Raw genomic sequence first — 6,000 nt, 5'->3', positions numbered from 1 at the left:
CCACTCCAGCATTCTTGGCTGGAAAATCCCGTGGACGGAGGAGCCTGGCAGGCTACAGTCCATGGAGTCACAAAGAGTCAAACATGACTGAGAGATTTCACTTTCTTTCTTTTTTGCAAAATTAGACCTAATTAATTTAATTGCCTTAAACACACACACATATAAACACACATGACACAAGTTTTCTTAATGGCTTTTATTTCCCCAGAAGGGTCTGCACTAGCCTGCTTGCCACCATCACCAAAGTTGAAGAGCTCTGTGGGTAAGGAAAAGTCAAGCATTAGAAGTCCAAAGATTCCTGGAGGAGAAAAATGTAATCTTCCTTCCTCCCTGATGAGACTGCTCAAGAGAAAATGAAGCACATAATTTTTCTGAAGTCACCCTGCTCTATAAATTAAATCTATTTGTTCATTCACTTATTCAAAAATATTTACTGAGCTCCAACTATGCTTTAAGCAGTGTGAAATGTAGGTGGAATAGTGAGAAAATAGTTTGTTCCTGCTATTATGCAGTCTATAGTTTCATGTTACAATCGTACAAACTGATAGAATCATTTCTGGAGAAACAGAAACAGTGCAAGACACCAGCCCTGTGTTGGAAGCTCAAGTAGGATCTGCACATAAAACCATATGTACTGAAAATCAAAAGTTTGTACAGTAGAATCCACACACAATTCTAAGAGTGACTGAACAATTGCCAGATTTGAGGGAATCAGAAATAATTTCAGGAGGAATAGGCATTTGAGTCAGAATCTGAGGCGTGTGAAGAACCTTGAAAAATGAAAAAAAAAAAAGGAAAAGAGAAGAGGAAACTCCCAAACTCCATAAAAAGTTAGAAAGTGCCTGAAAATTCAAGATATTCAAAGAAATTTTAAGGGGAACAGAAAACACTTATTTGAATTTTGTTTTTAAAGGAATGTTTAAAATACACAAACTCTCAAATCTTTTCTATCACTTCACTCTTCAGGGAGCTGCTCTTAGCTATGTTTTCAACCAGGAAGTATTAGAGGAACCCACAATTCACAAAACTATCCCTAAATTTTTCCTTTATCAAGAAAAATTATGCTTGTCTCTGCTTCTCCTCATCTGGAAAAATTAGGTAGAAAAACTCCTCCACCTTTCCAAAAACAAATCTTTCCTACAATTCCAGTGGAAGAGCAAATTGGCTTGATCTTTATGAAAGATAATTTGGCAGTTAGCATCGAATGTTTAAAAATGGTCAAACCATCTGGACTGATAAATCTACTTTTAAGAATTTATCTTGAGAAATAGTAAAAATATTCACAAAGATTTTGGAGAAGGATATTTATTGTAATGATATTTGCAAAAATAAAATAAGTTTAAGACAATTTAAATATCAAAAGTCACAGATAAGGCTAAATATAGTATAGTCATACGAAGGAGTGATCTTGAAATATTTAAGGATATAATAAAATGCTCACAAGGTGAAAAATCAGGTTATAAATTATGATATGACGTATATAAAATATTATGTGTATCTAATACATACAAATGGAAAGAAAAAATATCAAAAATAATGAGATGTTACCTACTGCTGGTAGCATTATGAGTGAAATGATTTTCCTCCTTGTGCTTTCTTGTATTATTTCTAATTTTCTATAATACACATTTTTTGGGAAAGACAGTCTTGTGTATGTAGTCTTTTGACCCTCATTTAGCCGCCAAGGATGAAAGCAGGCCTTGGACCTGGAACACCTCCTTGCCAAGACACAGTGTCCTCTCAGGCTGTGCTGGACTTAGTGGCTTGTGTGAGAGCACCTTTCCCTGTTTCAGACCCAATCTATGCTCCTTTGTTTAGCATAAGCTTGTGGATCATATGGCACCTGCCAAACCGCACTGCAATATCTATTCTTTGGGGAGAAAGCACGGTCTGTCATTCTGCTGCACAAGGGGAGTATGAGCAAATCAACTGCCTTGCATCAGTCATACTGGCATACACATAAATATCGGTGGTCTAAATACACCATGGGGCTTCCCTGGTGGCTCAGTCGGTAAAGAATCTACCTGCAGTACAGGAGATCTTTGTTCCATCCCTGGGTGGGGAAAATCCCCTGGAGAAGGGAATGGCACCTCACTCTAGTATTCTTGCCTGGGAAATCCAATGGCTAGAGAAGCCTGGTGGGCTACAGTCCATGGAATCGCAAGAGTTGGACATGGCTTAGAGACTCAACCATCGCCACAATACATCAATTAAAAGAAATTTCAGATTAATAAAGAAACAAGATCCAATTCTATGCTATCATAAGAAATCTACTTTAAATATAAAGACACAGTTAAATTAACAGCAAAAGGTAGAAAATGATATACTTTCTTACCACTACCCAAATAAGGATGCAGTGGTATATTAATAACAGATATAGAGAATAAGCTATATGATCCTGAGTAAAGACAAGAGACACAAGGGATGTGGGTTTGATCTCTGGGTTGGGAAGATTCCCCTGGAGAAGGGTGACAACCTGTTCCAGCATTCTTGTCTGAAAAATCGCCATGGACAGAGGAGACTGGCGGGCTACAGTCCTTGGGGTGGCAAAGAGTCGGACACGACTGAGCACATGGACAGGGACAGCCGAAGCCACCATCTATCCAGAATGGAGACAGAGCACTTTCGGTCACAGCAGCTAAACGTATAGCTCAGTGCATAACCTTGACCACGAAAACTGAGGGCCAAGTTACTGATAATCAAAGAATCAATAGCTAATTTCATGGCCCAGGTAACCAAAGCATGGCGTATGAAATGAGGGGCAATTAAATATGTGTCAAGATTTAGTTCAGAAACACAAAACACATAGATGTGTCCTTTCCCGTGGTGTTCAGCAAGGGCTTCACAGGCAGCCAGACTGGATTAGTGGACCACGTTAACAACGGAAGCCTGAACTACAGGGCCAATCAGAAAAACTGTAGGTTTTATTCCTTCTTATCCTGTGGGAAGGGCCACTATGTCTCTTCAAGCTTCATCTCCCTCTTTCTCCAGGCTGGTTTTGCCTCACCTCATTTTTCCAGTTTGAAAAAGGACTCACTCCTGTCACTTGGCTTCAGTAAGTTGCTGAGGCTTCCCTGAATGGTCTCACGGCCACCATTCGGGCAAACCCTGCATCTAACCCCGTAAATTTAGGTCCGTGAGTCTGTCACTACTCTCCTGGTCAAGGGTTTCTTCCTTTAACCCCTGTTGTTGTCCTGTGTTAGCTGCTCAGTTGTGTCCAACTCTTTGCGACCCCAAGGACTCCTCTGGGGAGGAGGCACCTCTGTCCATGGGATTCTCCAGGCAAGAATACTGGAGTGGGTTGCCATGCTCTCCCCTGGGGAATCTTCCCAACCCACAGATCAAACCTGGGTCTCTGTAATGCAGGCAGATTCTTCACCATTTGAGCCACCAGGGCTTCCTAATCCCTGTTGCATAGAATAAAATAAAAGGCACACATCTCTCTACTGTTTAAGAGGCCAGAAAAATTTCCTGACATGCAGATGACAGATTCATAATGAAATTTATGAATTCTTCTTCCTAGCTTACCATATATCTTATGACTTTATTCTTTCAAATACACAAACAAGGTATAATTATACCTCTCCCTTCATAAATCATTAATCTCTGCATCCAAGTGACTCCTCATATCCACTGAATCCAATCCTATCAGCTTAAAAAGCCATGCTCATCTCACTTCATGCAGAAGGCAGAATGAGTTGATTCCCTGGGTCCCTGTAGATTCTGTCTGTACTGATCTTCTGATACAAATTGTGTTACTTACATCACTTAACATTGAGTTATTTATTTCATTTCATTCCAGCTAATTGTTTCTTGTGTGTACTCTTGTCTCCACAACACATTATGGAAATAAATTTTTAATGGATTATAACTACATATACAATGCATCCCACATGGCAAAAGATATTTGCTTTGGAGTCTCAAAAGCTATAATAAACATAATACAAATTTTCTATAAATATAAAGTATTTCCCACCACTAATTAAATTTATTTTTTATATCACATAAGTTATGAAAATTCATGACAGAAAAAATTTTAATCATCCTCAGCCCTACCACAGAAAGATAAACATCGTTAGCATGTAGATATCTATCCAAGACTTTTTGTTATTCATATGCATAAATATTTCTTCATGTACAATATTTTGTAACTTGCTTTTCTCATTAACAACATATTGCTAATATCATTCAAAACCAATACATATGTGCTTATGCATTCTTTTTTAATTACTTCATAGTATTTCATTGTATGGATTACTTTAATGAATTCACTCAAACCCATATTATTGAACATTTAACCTCTGTCTAGTTCATCTGCAATGTTGACAATGCTATAAGAACCATTTCTATAAATGCAGGCTTCATCAGTGGTCTGATTATTTCCACAGAAGATTTTACTAAAAATGGAATTACAAAAACAAAAACAACACACATTGAAAGGTTTGTGATGCATAGCACCAATTTCTCTTCAGAAAAATGTGTGCCAATTGATGTTTTATTAACTGTACATATGAATGTTCATTGTCACCACATTTTCACTAATAATAAATGTTATTCGTTTAAAAACATCCCATTAGCCTTTTATGTCATGATTTGGTTCAGTAGTATGCATTTCTCAAAGTCATTATTAGGATTAAGATTTTACTTTTAGTCACTACCCACTTCCCACCCATGCCTTCAACTTGAACTTGGAAGGATAATTTTTAGAGATTTTATTCAGATGATTTTACACAGATCCCCTTCCATCCATCTCCACCGCTGCCTCACTGTTCCAAGCCACCATCTCCTAAGCCCTTGGGACAACTCTCTAAAAAGCCTCCTAGGGGACTTTGCTTTATATTCCTACCTACCTACGTGGTCCATCCACTGGAGAGCTGCCGCAGAAATCCTTCTATAATAGATAGCACATATCAGGTCATAGCACTGTACTTCCTGCCCCAAACCCTCTAAGACTCCCCAGATCAACAACAAAAAAAAGCTAGTTGCCCTTTCCAGAGCCTATAAATTCTTCCTTGTTGACCCTGGACCTCTGATTCAGGAGCGAATCCAAATTTTAAGGAACCTAAAGTTTATGCAATTTGATGAGTCCAGTTCAAGAAAAATAATACAAAATTCTTTTCAAGGTCTTACAAGAACTGATGCAAATGTGGGGCCCTGAAGCTTACACTTTACTACCTTAGCAGTAGAGCTGCATCTACCTTGACTTCACGTCCTGTAACTCGCTCCTTCACTCCTCTTCAGCCACACTGGACCATTTTGGCTCTTCTTAGCACTTGCATTTGTTACTGCATCTGCCCGAAATGCTGTTCCTCCGAATGTTCTTGTGGCTGATTCCTTCCCATTATTCAGATCTCAGCCATGTCTTCAGGGAGGTCTTCCTCACACACAATAAAATAGAGCGTCATCCTACCACTGCTAGTGCTCCCCCGCCCCCAGGAATCCTCCTTATTATAATATTCTAGTTTGCTTTTTGTAGTCTTTTATCAGTACTGAAAGTATCTTGTTTGTTTATTCATTGACTTCTGGACAATATCTCCCCTCACTAGACCTCATGAAAGCAAAGATTGTGTTAATACTGTTGCCTTTGTGACCTTCGAAGCTGAGTGTGTATGCTCAGTCCTGTCCGATTCTGCAACCTCATGGACTGGTGCTCACCAGGTTCCTCTGTCCATGGAATTCTCCAAACAAGAATACTTGAGTGGGTTGACATTTCCTACTTCAGGGGCTCTTCCCAACCCAAGGATCAAACCGGCATCTCTTGCACCTCCTGCCCTGCAGACAGATTATTTACCCCTGGGCCACCTGGGAAGCTTTAGTGTCTCAAAAATATGAGACACATTATATACACTCAATAAATATTTGTAAACTAAGTGAGTAAAAGAGTGGATGGATGGATGGAAGAATTAATTACATTCTAGGCATGTAGATACCTCCCTCAGATCTGGTACTATTTCTATTACATCTTTCAGAAATTTCTCAAAGTATCTAGTTCATTGATGT

The sequence above is a fragment of the Cervus elaphus genome, chromosome 25 (genome assembly GCF_910594005.1).
Source record: "Cervus elaphus chromosome 25, mCerEla1.1, whole genome shotgun sequence".
NCBI lineage: Eukaryota > Metazoa > Chordata > Mammalia > Artiodactyla > Cervidae > Cervus > Cervus elaphus.
Note: the sequence above shows the minus strand (reverse complement) of the source record.